This window comes from Arabidopsis thaliana, chromosome 4 (genome assembly GCF_000001735.4).
Source record: "Arabidopsis thaliana chromosome 4, partial sequence".
Lineage (NCBI taxonomy): Eukaryota > Viridiplantae > Streptophyta > Magnoliopsida > Brassicales > Brassicaceae > Arabidopsis > Arabidopsis thaliana.
In genome coordinates, this window is record NC_003075.7 from 4773525 (window position 1) to 4791674 (window position 18150).

The following is an 18150-nucleotide window of genomic DNA, read 5'->3' on the forward strand; positions in this document are numbered from 1 at the left end:
GAGTCTTCCAGGGAGTTTATCGAGTTTATAGAAGATTGTGGGATTTCCTGGAGGTTTTCTAGTGAACAAAGAAGAGACAAGAATACATTGTGGGATCCGCCGCTGACGCCCATGTCCTCCATGCAACAGACCAACGGACAAGCAATCCCCCCCCCATCTCTTCTCCTCCACTCGACGTCTGCCACATCACTCGACCTCCATCCCTCTCTACTCGACCTTATCACTTCGTCATCTCCTCCATCCCCATTAAACTCGACCTCCACCTCTCATCCAAACTCAACCAAACTTTCATCACTTTACTCTCAACGACTCCACCTCTCCATCTCTCTTCCTCAAGCACTCGACCGCTTCTCTATCGCCTCTTCACCACCGTCTCGAGCTACCACTCGACCTCTTCACCACTTGATCAAGCAGCCGTTTCTCCTCTCCAAGGAAAACACTCGACCGCCGCTTCTCTCATCTCTCCAGTCACAACATCGTCCACCACTCGACCTTGTCTCCCGCTTCACCATCTCCACATCAGCTCTTGTTCTTCGTTTACTCGACCACTACACATCATTCCCTTCCTCACAACTCCACTAGACTTCACCGAATCCACTCATTCAAACTCCACTCTTCACGCGACGAGCACCTCCGCTTCTCCCCCTCTGATCCAATCACTCGAATCACCGCCACCTCTCACGAACTCGACCTTGCCTAATCACTCGACCTCCTACAATCCGCCTCTTACCACGCCGCTTCTCACCATCCACTCACTCGAAGAATCGTCTCTCACCTCTTCCTTCGTAGTCGTTTCACTCGACTTCGCCGCAAGAACAGCTCCGCCTCTCAAGCTCATCAAACACTCGACCTCTGCCATCCATTCGCCTTCAACAATACTCGATCAAAAGTCACTCGACCATCACAGATATCACTCGACCACCGCCTAACTCTAACCACGAAACTAGCTTCGCTCGACCGAACAAAACCACTCGACCAAACCGAAAAAAAAAAATAAGAAATTTTTTTTTTTTGGTACACTCGACCGGTTCACTTGATTGGTTTGTGTTTTTGGTTTGCTGTTACTACGTATTAACGTTTATTTTTGAGTTTTGTCTGTTTTCAGGTTTCATCATGAGTAACTACAGTGGAGAATCCTCTATGGACCCTGATTACAATGTGGATGAAGCTGAGTCCTTGTCCGCTAGACCGAGAGAGCAACATATTTACCAGAGCTTCAGGGATGAATTCAAACGCTCTGCAGCCCGACGTAATCAGAGAAGAGCTGAAATCGCCAGAGGAAAGAGGGCGATGTCAAGTAGATATGAGCTGATTGATGAGGATATCGCAACTGAGTATGAGCCAGAGTCATGGCGCAAGGAGACGAAGCTGCTGAACAAACCTAACGAGGTTACAGTGGAGGAGTATATCAGGTTCTTTGAGATGAATGACTTCTGGGGAACGAGGTATCCGTGCTATGAGACTTTAGCCCAGCTGGGGTTACCGGAGGACGTACAGCATCTGTTCGAGAAGTGTCATCTGGAGACACTCATGTCTTACCCTTACCCTGCCTATAAGGAGGAGAAAATCGAGTTTCTTTCCACGCTGCAAGTGGAGATGTATGAGGCGCTCACAGACTTTGAGCTGGATACCATGGGGTTAGGCTTCTTGACGTTCTCAGTGAATGAACAGCGGTATCAGCTTTCGATCAAGAAGTTGGAAGAACTGTTTGGTTTCCCTAGTGGAAAGGGAACCAAACCCAGATTTGATAGAGAAGAGCTCAAGGATTTGTGGGCCACTATAGGGAACAATCTACCGCTAAACTCGGCGCGGTCCAAGAGCAACCAAATCCGGAGTCCTGTGATCCGCTACTTTCAGAGATCGGTTGCCAACGTCTTTTACTCCAGGGAATCTACAGGCACCGTGTCTAACACGGACATGGAGATGATAGATTATGCGCTTACAGGGATTCTCCACCGGACGAAGGGAAAGAATGTCTTGAGAGCGATCTCAACAACGCACCACCAGTAATGCCTCTGTTGATCCATCTGTGTGGATACAGGAAGTGGGCGTTAACGAACGGAAAGAAGAAGGTGAGAGGAGCACTATGCGTGGGTGGCGTTGTGACGCCAATTCTGCAAGCTTGTGGAGTACCGTTCAAGGAACCAGGGTTAGCACCGAGGATGATGGACTTGGATCATTTGCGCAGATGTGAGTTCTTGGAGTTTGACATGGCTGGCGACTTTCACCACTACAGGTTCGAGCATTCATCGATTAAAATCGCCAACATTCTTCTCCCCTGCATTGACATTACTAGGATTCTCGAGGGCAGGAACATTGACTTCAAGCCTGCGCTTGAAGAACTTTATTTCGAGGACAGTCCACCAACTGAGGAGATCAGTCATACCGAAGGAGCTACAACAGAAGATATTGTTGAGACGGATGATATAGATGAGGCGGAGTTTGACACGAGCATGTATCATTTCAGTGAGCATATACCTCCTACGAGGGAAAGCAGGAGTTTGAGCGAAGCTCACAGGAACAACAGCCAGCTGCAGAAGTGGTGCATGAAACAGGACAAGTTACTCGCCAAGTGCCTTAGGGCTATCAAGTTTCTGAAGAACAAGCTCAGCTGCTCCTCTTCCACTACAGCTATTCCGCAGGGACATCTCCCTCAGGACATGCCTTCGAGGAGATATGACGCGCCCGAGCCAAGTCGGCGCAGGCCTGAACCTAGAGAGCAGGAGATTCCGCATGTCCCTCCGAGGCATTCATCATTCGAGCCTCGTGAATCTGGGAGGAAGAGGAGGACCCTACTCACTCGGTCTAGCAGTAGGAGTTGACGACTTCTACAGTCTCGTAGTTTACACGACCGCGGTGCTGGCCGCAGCAAAAGGAGAGAGGTCGAGTATCCTCAGAGCGGTGCTGGCCGCCACAGAGCTGATGAGGTCGAGTACCCACCTGCTGGAGCTGATACAGAACAAGGTGGTTCGTCTATGGCCTGGGAGCAATCACAGGTAGCCATTGACGAGCAACTACGTTCATTCTTCGACTGAGGTAAGCGTCTCACTTCACCATTGTATTATATCATCTGTTGTGATTTGTTTCTTCATTTTTTTGCTTCTGTGATTGGATTTGTCCTGAGTACTCTCTTCCAAGTTTATGCGCACAATGGACTGTGTGATTTAAGTTTGGGGGAGGGCTCAGGAAGTGTGTGTTGCATTGTATATATTTTTGAGTCTACATTCATTTTTGAGTCTATTTTTGAGAAAGCTTCTCCTAGAGTTAAGAGAAAAGAAAAGAATGATTAGAAAAAGGGCTTAAAAGATTCATGAATGCAAAAGGTAGAGTTAAGTTCTTATATTGAGATTGGAGATGGGATTACCATTAGAGCTTCATTTGACATACTCCGGGTAGATGGGATCTTATCTCTGTATGCATAGCTTGGGACTTACCTTTAGCATTCTAATAAAGTTTAATCATTTCTTGAGAGATCCCCTGTTGCTGAAGCCTATTCTATAAGGGACCATCTTTATCTCTTGACCTTTTACCGTAGCCAAATCAGTTCATTGATGATGCATTGCTTGATACACGTTCCAGAACTAATGAATGTTAAAGGGATTAGTAGATTTGAAAACATGTGTAGGTCGAGCATATGAGTCAGATTGATTGATAATGAGGCATGGCTAACGTTTTTAAGTAGAATGCATTTAGTTTAGTTTCATGTCTCTTTTCATGCATTCTTAGTCTCTTTTCCTTTTTTTGCACATTTTGCATTGCATTGCATAGCATACTTGCATTTGGAGTGTTTTGCAGGTGAATTAGGTACTTTTGGACTCAACTTGGAGGTTTCTAGCACAAGGGATGGACAAACTCGAGTTCGGGGGACCTAAGGAAGGATTTGAAGTATACTCGGCCTATGTACTCGGCCTATGTACTCGGCTGGAGGCCGAGAGGAGCACACGTGAAGAACAAGGAGCCTACTCGACCAAGGCACTCGGCTGAAGGCCGAGTGGTACATTTAAGGAAGAAGAGAAGCCACTCGACCAAGCCACTCGGCCAAGAGCCGAGCTATGTGACCAAGACCAAGCCACTCGGCTTTTCTACTCGGCCTAGGGCCGAGCGCTCCTGCGCCGACTTTCCTATTTTGTCTTATTCCCAATTAGGGCAACCTAGGATTGCGTATAAATAGACCTCTTATGTTTTTGCCCAAAATATCTTTGTTTTGTCTGCTGGATATTAGGGTTCTTAGATTTCTTTTGCATTTTCTGGTTGTTGTGTTGAGAATTTGGATTTCATTTCTTCTGGAAACTTGTTTATCTCATTGAGATCTATCATTTTTTAAGTTTCTAATGATTTCTGGGTTTTATGAATTTTCTGGGTTTTGTTCTATGATGTTCTTCATTGTTCTTGAGTAGTCTTCTTCAGAGTTCTTGAGGATGGGTTAGGTTTAGGTGGATTCCTCTTTTCTTTAGCTAGCTAAGTTTATAAATGCATGATTCCCTTCTGTTTTAGGAGTTCTTAATGCTATTTTCTTTCTGATCAATTGAAAATTGATTTCAGACTTTCTCCACCTAATAAGTGTTTGATGAAATGTCTGAACCAACTAATTTCAGAGATTTGTAGATTCTAGCCCAAGACATTGGATGTTTAGACTGCTTATTGACTTTAATAGATTGGTGTTTAAAGCCTGCTTTATTATGTTTCATCAATGAAAATTGAGATTAGGAAGTTCTAAAGTTATGAGAATCATTGTCACGAAAGTGGATTGATTTGGTTTTGAATCTATTGTCTAGGGATAGCTTGATTGAGTTTGTTAGTTAGCTAATGGATTGAGGAGTCCACTAAGACCAATCACCCCATTCTTAAGAGCTCTGTTTCGTTTATTTGTGCAAAACTCGTGTTTTTAGTACTCTGTTCGTCTCGTGCAAAATTGGTGTTTTTAGTATTGTACTCGACCTGTTTACTCGTTTGCTCGACCGAGTGCTTTACCTAGTGCTTGGTTTACTTTCCGCTTTTGCTATTTGAGTTCTTTATTTTCTGCTTAGTGTAGTTTTGTTTCTGAATTTAATTGCATGTTAACCTGTTGCTTAGGTTTAGTAGAAACACACCAAACCTATTCACACTTGGCTTGACTTAGTATTCTCTGATCGTATCCTGATTGATAGCAATTACACCCATTTGGATTGATACCTTAAATGCTGCAATGACATAAGATGCATTTAGGGAATTGACACACACAAAACCCTTGTATCACCAACTCTGTTCATTCTTCGACTAAGGTAAGTGCCTCACTTCACCATTGTATTATATCATCTCTTGTAATTTGTTCTTTATTTTGTTTCTGTGATTGGATTTGTCATGAGTATCTCTTCCAAGTTTAGTCACACAGTGGACTCTGTGATTTATGTTTGGGGGAGGGCTCAGGAAGTGTGTGTTGCATTGTATATATTCTTGAGTCTACATTCATCTAAGGCATAGAAAAACCAAAAAAATTTCAAAAATTTCAGAAAATGATTTCACAAAAACAGAGTGTTCATGTAGTTGCATTACATTTAGGATCGAGTCTAGAGTGTTTCATTTAGGATTGTTGCATATGCATAAGGGATAATGATGACATAGCCTTGTAAGCATTTTGGTTCACCGGATAAACTCAGTGCCCTCGTTGCTAGTTGTCTGTTGCGTAGTCAATGAAACTGAAGTAAAATTGAACCATGCCTAGATTGCTCTACTCGACCTCACTGTCATAATCTGATACCATTCCCTATCAATTTGAACCTGAATCTGATCTTTAATTATCATGTCTGCATCAAATTTGAACTCATGGATACCCTAAAATACTTGGATTTTCTTATTCATTTTGATCACTCTTCTTAATCCAAGTAGCTGACTCTCCTTATTAGAGTAGTTAACCCGAACCCAAACCTAGACTTTCTTTCAAGCCCTATATCACTTGTGAGTGTTTGTGAGGTCTTATTCCGATTAAGCTTGGTATAAAGTGTTATGTTCGTAACGACAGAGATAGTGTCTCATGTAGTTCTAGTTCGCATTTTTCGGACTAGATAGGACTAGGTGGGCGCTTATACTTTGGGTTGGGATGTGTTTAAAAGAAAAAAAAAAGGGTTGATTTATTGATGAGAAAAGGTAAAAGACTCTAGGTGAAGTAAGCTAAAGAAGCAGAAAAAGTCTAGTAAAGGTTTTGGGATTTGTAAAGAAAAGAAAGAGATTTTGTTAGTTATTAAAGAAGGGCAAAAGCCCTCGGTTTTAAAATTTTAAAAACAAGAACCTTAGTTGTTAAAGAAATCCATATCAGCTAGATGTATCAAAGTGTTGAGAAAGTTTCTCCTAGAGTAAAGAGAAAAGAAAAGAATGATTAGAAAAAGGGCTTAAAAGATTTATGAATGCAAAGGGTAGAGTTAGGTTTTTATATTGGGATTGGAGATGAGATTACCATTAGAACTTCATTTGATATACTCTGGGTAGATGGGATCTTATCTATGTATGCATAGCTTGAGACTTACCTTTAGCATTCTACTAAAGCTTAATCATTTTTTGAGAGATCCCTTGTTACTGAAGCCTATTCTGTAAGGGACCATCTTTGTCTCTTGACCTTTTACCTTAGCCAAATGAGTTCATTGATGATGCATTGCTTGATTCACGTTCCAAAACTAATGAATGTTAAAGGGATTGGTAGATTTGAAAACATGTGTAGGTCGAGCATATGAGTCGGATTGATTGTTAACAAGGCATGGCTAACGTTTTTGAGTAGAATTCGATCATATCGCAGCTTAAAACTATCAACTTAGACATTGATTTCATCTGGTTTATCTGGTGTTTTGGCTCTGAGTCTCCTCTTTCAAACCTCACCTCTAGCTTGTTCTTAATTGTTTGGTTGAGGGCAAGTAAATACTAAGTTTCAAGGAGTTGATAAGTGTGCATTTTACATGTTTTGAGCATCCATTTGTTATCATTATTGCATCATATCACCACTGTTTTATACCATTTGTCATCACTCTACATTTTTAGGATAGTTTTGCATGCATGTTGCATATTTGTGTTGATTTGAGGTGATTTGGAGCTGTTGACGAGCTAATTGGGAGAAGCGGACCTGATCATGTCAAACCACTTGACCCCCAGGTCGAGCAGATGCTCCACGACATCAAAGGGCCACTTGACCCCCTGGTCGAGTAGAAGACTTCACCACTCGACTACCTGGCCGAGTACCACCATGAGAGTCACTCGATCACTTCACTCGACCACCAGGTCGAGTATCATCACCTCCACAACCTGACCATCACTCGATCACACCACTCTACCACGAAGTCGAGTATCACCATCACCATCACTCGACAACATACTCGATTGCCAGCTTCAGAGTCTTCTCCATTTCGCACTCAACCAGACACTCGAGCACAAGGAAGAAAAGAAGACTCCAACTAATCACTCGACCTCTCACTCGACCACCTGGGTCGAGTACTGTTCTTAATCCGTCCCAATACTGCGTCGTTTTGAGTATTACGGTTTCAGAAATATTTCGCTATAAGTAGCATATACTTTACATTTTCGTAGGGCTAAGTTTTATTTTCCGCATACATTGTGCTCTTGACATTTTGTAATCCGGATTTCTCTTAATCTATTCAGTATTCAGCATTTTGTTCTTGATTTTGTTTACTGTTGTTCATCTTGTTATCACCTTGCTATTACTCTGTTGTTATCATGTTTTCATTCTATTCAACGTTTATGTTCTCTACAATGATGTCTGAGTAGTGAATAGGTTTCTGAGGATGGGTTAGAGTAGTTTAGAATTCTCAGTATGCTAGGTGGTTGAGTTTGATTGATAGATCCCTTCTGGATTAGTTGTTCTTAATGCCTATTGCTTTCTGATCAACTGGAATTTGAGCCCAGACATTTCCGCGTTCAAAAGGTGTTCGATGAAATGTCTGAACCACTAATTCTAGAGATTCGTGGCTCTGTACCAAGGTATTGGTTGCAGTGAGCGTTTTGGCTTTAACTTGTTGATTCGTAATGTCTGTTAGGTTAGCTCTCGTCAATGGTGATTGAGTCTGGGACTAGGTTAACTTGAGGGTCTCTGTTGCGGTGGCACTTAGATTTGGTTAATGAACTTGTTGTCTAGGGATAATTTATTGAGCATGTCAATCACCTGTAAACTGAGGAAACGAAACTACTCAATCACCCCATCCTCGGGAATTCTTTATGTGATTGATTTCTTTGTTTACTCTACTGTTGTTTACTGCATCTTGTCATCTGTTGATTAGTTTCTATAATTCTTTCCTGTTACTCGACCTAATACTCGACCACCCAGTTGACTGGCAACAGACTGTGCAATCGAGTATCTTTGTTTCGTTTACTGCATGTTACTCGACCAGTCACTCGACCACACCCAGTGCTCTGCAACGAGTTGTGTTGGTCGAGTGTTTTACTGTATCTGCCTGATTTTCTGTTTTCTGCATGTGCACTTAGGACTGCTAGAACACCAAAACCTGTTATTGCTTGGCTTGACTTAGTGACTTATGATCACATCTTGATTGTTAGCATCACACCCATTTGGATTGACAACCTAAAATACTACAACGACATGATTGATGTTTTAGGATAATTGACTACAAACCTATTATCATCTACCGTCCAGATGTCCTCAAAGATGCCAATATTCTCACCTTGTGTAGCTCACCCAATGACTTCCAAGCTAGAGGTGGCCACAATCCTTCCGGAAGCGCTGATGAAGGCCGCTATCGACCATTTTTCTTAAGGTGTTTTGCAGCTAACAATCCCACGGCCGTGTATTACGAAGGTATTCGTGTTCTAACGCATGAAAAAAACATCAATGGAGCCATCAAGCTCTTACAGCGTCATGCTCCACAACGAGCAAATGCAACACTTGCATGCGCCATTGTATTCATATGTGCTGGGTATGATTATATGGGCTGCTTGTTTCTACAGCTCTTCACCCGCAACCATTATCCATTTGACTTGGTTGCCACTCGAGTTTTGGGTGATGAGTTCATCGAGGAAATAAAGAAGTTTCACCCTCCATACAGTAATACATATGGTCCTATTTTCTGTTATCATACCAGCCATGGAATTAGTATGCCTCCATGCGCCTTCTATTGTTACATGGTATTTGGAGCTTTCCAAAACGTTTGCAACCGCTGATACATCTGGTCGTGTGCTAGGCGTGTTAGTCAAATGCTATAGTTATTCCATTCTACTTCATGTGTTAGTTTATGTTATCCGCTATGTGATGTTTCAAATTATATTACGGCTTCTACTATATTGTTTATGTTTATGTTCAAATTATATTAATGCTTCAGAAATTGGCAAGGTGTGTTATGTTTCTCCGGATTAGTTATTCCGCAGAATAGTCAAATGATATTTAGTTTCCGTAGTAATTGTAAATTGTGGAGATTAAAATCTAAACGTCCACAACTACGTACACATGCATCTACCAAATAAAACAGATAAGGTCTTTGGTTTGTCTCGGAAATGTGGATATTAACATATGGGCGTACGCTTGCCACAGATAAAGTCTACGTACACTACAAAATACACATGTACGTCCATTATGCATCTACCAAATAAAACAGATAAGGTATTTGGTTTATCTCGGAAATGGTGATATTAACATATGCACGTACACTTGCTACATATAAAGTCTACGTACACTTCGACGTACACATCATCGTACATTGTGCATCTACTAAATAAAACAGATAACGTCTTTGGTTTGTTTCAGAAATGTAGATATTAACATATGGATGATGCCACAGATAAAGGCTACGTACACTTCAACGTACACATTTACGTACACCTCTATTTTTAGGTTGTTTTTTTAAGAGGTTGCTCATAAGAACAAAAAAAATCATATATGGAATACTATTACGTTGATTTGACAATATGAATATGCATCATCAGTTCCGTCCTTTGCAATAAATACAACCATAACTTATCCAACCATATCTTCAATGATGTTTATTTAAGTGTTGGAATTTCATTATGTTGAAACACCTTATTCCTAAATATGCCAAACCCAAATATACCTGATGATTGGCTAGCGAAGATAGCCAAGAAAATGGCTGACAAATGTTGGTGGTACCTCAGACCTATGTTGAAATCCGGGCCTCATGGAAGAAACATAGTCTACCGACCGGATGTCCTGAAAGATGCAAACATTTTCAGCATGTGCGACGATCCCGATGACTTCTACGCAGCTGGCCACGATCCAAATGACATCAACTCCGAATGTCGCTATAGACCCTTCTTTAAACGGTGCTTAGAGGCTGGTAACCTGACGGCTATTTACCATGAAGGACTGCGTCTCGTTACACATGAGTCTGACATTAAGGCAGCTATCCTACATTTAGAGCGAATTGTCCCTAGGTACGCCGCTGCAACCCTTGCCTGCGCAATTCTTTACATATGTGCCGGTAATGCTCACATGGGTGGTGTCTACTTTCGGCTCTTCGGAAGCAACCATTATGCTTTAGAATCAGAGGATACACGTGACATTTGTGAAGAGGTGCTAGAAGAAATAAAGAAATATGGTAATACTTTAAAATATACATACGCTAAAAGCTTTTCGTACCCGGAATGTGGTGACATTCGTACTCCTGATTGCGCGATGATGTGTTACATGAGATCGGGACTCTTCAATAATCTTTGCAACGAATGTTACATCTGGTGGTGTGCCAAACGGATTAGCCAGATTCTGTAGTTCTCACATTCGTAACGATCTTGTCATATTTATAAGTGTTTCATGCAATAATATGTGAGCTCTGTACGTTGATTATCAGTAGTGGAAGTTTGTTTTTAATAATTAACACTTTTTATGAATCTCCAAACTTACTAACTCAAAGTACTATAATAAGAAACATGGTTAACACATAAGAATAATAAAATAAGAAAATATCTACGTAGACGCTATAAGCTATTGTACACTTGGCATCGTTTATTTCAAACTAGAAAGATAACCAAGCGAGTGATGAGATAGTTAGTAAATGAAGACGTAAGAAAATTTGATTTGACGTGGTATAACCCATTTCTAGAAGATTTTGCTCCTTATTAATTACATGCTATCAAATACACCATAGAAGTGACCTCTATCAACTCTCATTAATATTCCTATTAGACGTTCAAGGTTCCCAAGTAACGTACTCAAGTGATTTGGCAGATAAAATAAGTTAGTTTTGTTTATTTAAAAGAAGATTTAGTAAATGTGTTCCCCTTAATATAGCAATATACAAGAAGCCATATTGTTCCCCTTATATACAATACAAACAGACGTCAACTCAACCTTGTGTCAGAAAACTTAATGAGTACTTTATAGACGTACACGGCGCGATTATGAGAGGTACACAGTATTTTGTTTAATTTAAAACTTACTAAGATTATGCACTAAATATACATCAACGTTACCCAACCACTTACATTGATGGTTATTCTTCCCTTTAAAACTCATGTCAAACACACTTAGTTGAATACACGAATCCGTCTTAAACCTCCTCATTTGGAAAACCATGCCTTTCCTACCTCCACTAAAGCCTCCAACCGAGTTGTATCTAGGAATCCAATTGCCAAACCCCATAAGCATACTTGTCAACTACCTCCCAGTCAGCCAAACTCCCATAGAGACGCTAAGGAACTTAGTCTACACTTGTGACATCAACACCCTTGCAATTGATGAATTCATGACGTGGCCGACTTTGCTCCAACCGGATTCTACCTTCCGCCCTTACTTCGAGCTGCTGCTAGAACGTGGACCAATCCCGGCGGTTTACCTTGAAGGTGTTCGCCAAGCGAGCAACTTCGTCACAGTAGCTCAGGGCCTTTCGCTCATGACAACGGTCGCACTTTCTGATCCCTTTGCTTGCTTTGCCACCGGTTTGTTCCTTACGTGTACCGGTAATCACTTGGATTTCCTCCTTTGCGAGAAGTTCCGTAGCGAGAAGTTCTGGGAAATGACACTCACCCTTGAAGCAGGCCACACGGTTGGAGAGATGGTGATGTATCACATCAGCTAGCTTCACACTAAGGCTGTTCGCCACTAGGGAACGGTCTTGGAGGTTTGTCCACACGCCGAGTTGTGTAGGCTGTTGCATGTTCAGTCATGGCTGCATGGTTTGTTTTTTCTACTGGTACGCCAGGGAGATTGCTATATTCTACTAGATGCGAAGCTGCTAAGGTATAAGCTACTCGGCTCTACTCTCAAGTTTTTTGATATGACGGGTGCACACATATTTTGCAACACATGTGTATGCTTCGTTCAACAATTTAAGTTTTATGATTCGTTCCAACTTTGTTCCATGTTCAAGTTTATTTATCTTCTGAATCTCCGTTTATATAAACTGTATGTCATTTTTATGTTTCTCGCTTTTGAATGAATGGAGTTTAAGTTTTATGATATGTCTGCTTATCCGTACACGATATAGTACACAAAAACTTGATTTAGTAATAAAAACGTGAAAACCACATTTGACTTTGACAATCCATGGAAATAAAACATGGTCAAAGGGTGTTGCCCGCAAATTAAATTGTAAGTAATGTTAGTACTTGAATAAGCTTCTTTCAAAATATCGTTCAACCCATCCTCATTTTAGATATAGCAAAACCAAAATACATCTCATCAGCCATATTTGAAATTGAAAACGATAAAGCAGTAAAAAAGAAAAGAAGAGATGATTAGTGTGTGATAAACATGCAAATATTTAAAAATTTCTTACATTAAATGATTATTTTCTAAACTCCATCAAATGTGGAGTATGGTAAGTTAATTAATTTTGTAATTACTTTATTTCCTAAAAGAATTGATTTTGTTTGATTTTTATATTGAAATTGGTTTAATTCTGGCCCAATGGATAGATACCAAGATCCGCTCCATGATACGAATAGTTCCGCCCAATATCCGCTCCATGACCTGATTAATTTAGACCAAGATCCGCGTGTATCCGACTTTGTATATTACCAATTTACCCTTTTTGATTTTTGTTTATCTTCTAAAATTTTTTTAAAAAACTAATGCATCCTATGTAATATTCTACAACTTGGTTATATTTTATCTAATTCTCCCCAATTAATAGTATAGATATGAAAGAAGACACAAACTCGTGTTCACCTTAGCCTTAACTTGTTGGAGTCAATACTTCATAAACACAAGGTTCCAGCTTGGTTCTCCAATGACCAACACACCGATCGAAACACCATGAATGCTCCTACAAAGCTTCAGCTCAATCAAACCTCAGTTTACCAAATCAAACAAGAACTTATCACCTTTTCACTAAATAATGAACTGGCTCGGAAACATATAGATAACTCAATAAGTAACCTTTATAATCAGGATCCCAGCGTTGCATCTTTAGCTAGTAGAGTCATCAATAACTCCAAAAATTTCTGTCTAGATCGGATAACGTGTCAAGCTCCAAACGTTGTTCTGACTCAGCCTTCTCGGAACTGCTCTCTAGGGTTTCTGGATTTTGACAGTTGTTTAGAATTGTTTGGCCGGAAAGCAACGACCATAACTCCTTGAATATAACTTGGATCATAGTTTCGTTAATTGCTTTGGATTTCTAGGTTGGTAATGAACGCGTCAGTACCTTTACTTTTCCGGCACAACTTCAGTTATGGTTTCCACGAGCCTCCAAATTTGCCTCCTCCACATTGCATTTAATTCCTTCTTACTCTTTCTTATTCTTCTCTTATACACCCATGATCTACTTCGGCTTTGCTCCACCACAACGCTCAAGGCTCTCCACAGCTACGACATGACCAAAAGGGCTCACCAATGCTATCCACTACCTCAGTGTCGTCCTGTCTTCTCTTCTCTCCTCACGTCTTACTCTCAGGCCTCCCATTTCTCTCTCTTTTACGCTTTGTTCTCAACCTCAATTCCTACGACGTGTTACTCCCCCTGCTCCAGTTTGATTTATCTTTTCATCACAGATCCCAATTTGCTTACGCACTCAACAACCACTCATCAACTCAACACAAAGCGGCAACGTCACGACGGTAACTGCAACCATACAACAACGACGGCTCAATTGTCTCTCTCCTCTTCTTCAAATTGGTTGTTTAGTTTAGGTTTAGATATTCCCGAGTTCCTCTTACGGCTAAACGACAGCTCAATTGTCATATATACCCCTACCTAATTAAAACAATTACACCAAAACCTAAACCTACTTCTCTTTCATTCCTCGACCTTACCCTAACAGAGACGGCGGCTACTTCTACTTCATTCCTCGACATTTACTTCGCCGGAGCTCTTCGCCGTATCTCTCGCAGGAAGCCACTCCTATCTCTTACCTTAATCCACTCTTCCTTGTTTCTTCTCGTACGTTCTCTCTCTCTCACTTTCCCCTTCTATCTCTCTCGTTTTGGACAAAGTTAGATTGATTGTTGTGGATCAGTTTCTTCTTGTGTACTTCGCTTTTTTAGTAGAAAATTTACTTTCTGCACGTGTTTTTGATTGGTGGGTATTGTCCTCTTTGATTGGATAAGTGTTTAAAATGATTGTCCAAGTTTGTATTTTCATAAGACTATTCACATAGATTAAACTTATATTGAACACAGTAGAATAAGCTTATGATATTGAGCCAGATTGTGTAGAAGATTTGTCTATGCTCAATGATAACTCAATGATATTACTTGATGTGATGATATTACTTGGATTAGATGCATTATTACAATCTGGATTATGTGTAGACTAGTTTGATGCTTCTTGTTAACAAGTTTATTGCTTATTGCTTAAGACTTATTTAAGACTAGACTTCCATATTAATAGGTTCTATCTCTCTGCCCCTATGCTTTACTTTACTGTTATCTCAATTTTTCTATGTATGAAGTATTGTTGTTGAAACCTGAAAGCTTCTACCTAATATGGTTCTCTTTTATGTGTCTCAAAGCTGAAACAAGTGAGAGCGATAATCAACTATCGAATCCAATGTGGAATTGATTAATTTAGATAAGTGCGGTCGCAAGATTTTGGTGGAGTTCGAATGGTGAATCTAGAGGTATGCACTGAATGGCTTGGAACAATTTGTGTAGTAGCAAATTGGAAAGTGGTTTAGGTTTTCGGAGTATAGATGATTTTAATTCAGCTCTACTATCGAAATAGTTATGGCGTTTGATAACGGTTCCAGATTCTCTTTTTGCAAAGGTTTTCAAAAGGAGATATTATCGGAAATCCAATCCTTTGAAAATATAAAATCATACTCTCCGTCTTATAAATGGAGAAGTATTTGTTCAGCTAGATCTCTGGTTAATAAAAGACTTATTAAAAGAGTCGATTCAGGGGCATCCATCTCAGTTTGGAAGGATCTGTTGATTCCGGCTCAATTCCCGAGACTAGCAATAAGTAATGGTTCAATTATTGACCCATCTTTAAAAGTCCAACATTTAATAAATAGCCGGTCAAATTTTTGGAATAATGATCTCTTGAAGGAGCTTTTTGATCCGGAAGATGTCAAACTAATAAGTGCATTGCACTTGGGTGCGTCAACAAAAGAGGATACTCTAGGTTGGCATTTCACAAAATCTGGAAAATATACAGTTAAATCTGGTTATCATAGAGCAAGGTTAGAAAACTTGGAGGATAATTCATCTTTCATTGGCTATGAAATAAACGTTCTAAAAGCACATGCTTGGAAAGTGCAATGTCCACCTAAGTTACGCCATTTTTTGTGGCAAACATTGTCAGGTTGTGTCCCTGTCACAGAGAATTTACATAAAAGAGGTATAAATTGTGATACATGATTTGTCAGATGTATCGCTATTACGGAAACAATAAACCATACCCTTTTCCAATGTCATCCGGCGAGACATATATGGGCTCTCTCAAAGATTCCTATGGTTCCAGGAATTTTTTCTACGGATTTTATTTTTATGAATTTGGATCACTTATTCTCAAGAATACCTTCAGAATTTGATTCATCTTCATTTCCATGGAAAATGTGGTATATTTGGAAAGCAAGGAACGAGAAAATATTTGAAAATGTGGATAAAGATCCGTTAGACGTATTATGTTTAGCAGAAAAAGAGGCACAATCATGGCAGTTAGCTCAATACCAAAAATAAGGGTTTCATGGGATCGGAAAAACAAATTCGGGTTCAAAATAAATCACACGATAATATTTATTCTGGTTTTCGTTGTTTTGTGCACGGATCTTGAAAATGAAGCGATAAGTTTTCTGGATTAGGGTGGTTTTGCATATCATCAAATGGAGACTCGCCAACCATGGGAGCTGCTAATCTTCATAGAAGTCTTTCTCCACTCCATACAGAAGTCGAAGCTCTACTCTTGGCGATGAAGTGTATGATTGGTGCCGACAACCAAGAAGTAGCATTTTTTACAGACTGTTCAGACCTGGTGAAGATGGTGTCTTTCCCAACCAAATGGCCAGCGTTTTCAACTTATTTGGAGGAATTCAAGACCGATAAGGAAGAATTCACAAGATTTTCTTTATCTTTAATTTCTCGAACTGCAAGTGTAAAGGCGGACAATTCGTACTGAACCGCTTCATATCTTTTTTGTAAACAATTTTCCTCAGAATTGGCTCTTTTGAGCTCTAAATAAAATCTGATGACAAAAAAAAGATAACTTTTGTAGTATCATTCTCATTGCAAAGATCTTAGCTTGTAGTTTGTATGTTCTGTGTATGGTTTCCTTATCAGTTTTAAAGACTTTAGTGTTTCAATGATGTTTCCAACTTTAAATTCTCTTCCTTGCTTGATATTTTCAGGTCACTGAAGCAGACAATTTGTTTCAGATAGTGGAGAGTTTCCGCTATATCCTCCTTTAGCTACACAAGTCAATTTCGTTGGCAATATCTTTTTTTTTGGCAATATTTTTTTTCATTGCATTTTTTTGTAAAATTATTGAGGGTTATTATTCCATTTAATTATATATATAGATATATTATTTTCTTAAATAATTACTAAAATTTATAATATGTTATTTGTTTTTTAAAAAATCACATATAATCATATTTAGAATATTCCTCTAACGACATCGTCGGGGGTCTGAGTCCTAGTTTTATGTAAAATCAAAAGAAATTAGATATAAAAACAAATAAAAGTGAAAGATAAATTATATATTTAAATTTAATGTAGGTAAAGAGTGTTTATAAAATTAGCAATTAATTGAATGTAATTTCATAAAAATAATATTTAATTAAAATATTAATTTAAGATAATATCTTCTTAAAATAGATTTTGTAAGCACTAAAAACTAAATAATATTTATTTTAAGGATTTTTCCTCCAAAAACTCTATTAAAATGTATATATAGATTTAGTAAGGATAGTGAGATTTTCTCAAAGATAATTAGTAGTCGATAACAATTTTCGATCGAGATTCAAATTAGATGGCCAATATAAAGGAAACCAAAAATTAACAGCCCTATTAAAGCCCAATATAATTTCTAGTGAGTTATGTACCTATGTTATTAGCCATCCCGCCACGACTCCTTAGGGTTTCTCTCTCGCAGATAATTTTCTCCATCTCTACCCATCTAGGATTCTCCAGATTGTAAGTTCGTTTATTTTATCGTCAATTTCTTCTTGATTCCGTTTATGAGTAGGATAAAGCTGATGATGTTCTTTGCTATAACATGTTCTTCTGCTATCATAATTTTAGTTTTTGGCTTTTCTCATGCTTGTACGAATAGTCATTGACTTAAGACTTAGACCTATGGGCCATTTGACACAGACATGTTCTAACATTGTCTATATATGTATATGATTTTGAGTTCCAACTCTTTGGTAAGATTCTAGGAAAAATCTATTGCGTTTTATTTGAAGTCTTGTTGTGAGTAATTGTAACTATGTTAAGTCTTGTTGTTAATTCTAAAGACGTTACTAGTAACTGTGTTTTTTTGTTGCTGATTTTACTCATTAATTGTTTCATCAGGATGTTGTTGTTGCTGCAGCATTCCTAGTCTGATTGATGTAATTCTGTTGCTACCAAAATCATCTTGACTCTTTAATTCTGTTTCTGTGCAACCTTCTTAACTCTTACTGACTTTGACTTTGATCCGCGAGCTAAGCTTAAGGTCTGAATGAGTAATACGCTTATGTGTAGACTTTTATGTTTTTATGACTTTTAAGAATTCAACACTTAAGATTATGTGTAGACCATCTCTATGAGAATCTTAAGCAGCTTGTA

General features: G+C 39.2%; 1 long non-coding RNA gene and 4 pseudogenes across 5 annotated transcripts; all 5 read left to right on the forward strand.

Annotated features, from left to right (window-relative positions):
* Window positions 1-39: 39 nt before the first annotated feature.
* Window positions 40-3123, forward strand: AT4G07942 (annotated as a pseudogene; the record flags this gene model as incomplete). The annotated part of the gene is made up of 1 exon: window positions 40-3123.
* Window positions 3124-10069: 6946 nt separating this feature from the next.
* AT4G07943 lies at window positions 10070-10711 on the forward strand (annotated as a pseudogene; the record flags this gene model as incomplete). The annotated part of the gene is made up of 1 exon: window positions 10070-10711.
* An 802-nt stretch (window positions 10712-11513) lies between these two features.
* On the forward strand, window positions 11514-12184 carry AT4G07944 (annotated as a pseudogene; the record flags this gene model as incomplete). The annotated part of the gene is made up of 2 exons: window positions 11514-11996; window positions 12086-12184.
* Window positions 12185-14929: 2745 nt separating this feature from the next.
* AT4G07945 lies at window positions 14930-16495 on the forward strand (annotated as a pseudogene; the record flags this gene model as incomplete). Its single annotated transcript has 1 exon — window positions 14930-16495.
* An 883-nt stretch (window positions 16496-17378) lies between these two features.
* On the forward strand, window positions 17379-17652 carry AT4G05255. Its single transcript, NR_141856.1, has one exon. It is a non-coding gene; the product is annotated as an other RNA (long non-coding RNA).
* Window positions 17653-18150: the final 498 nt, after the last annotated feature.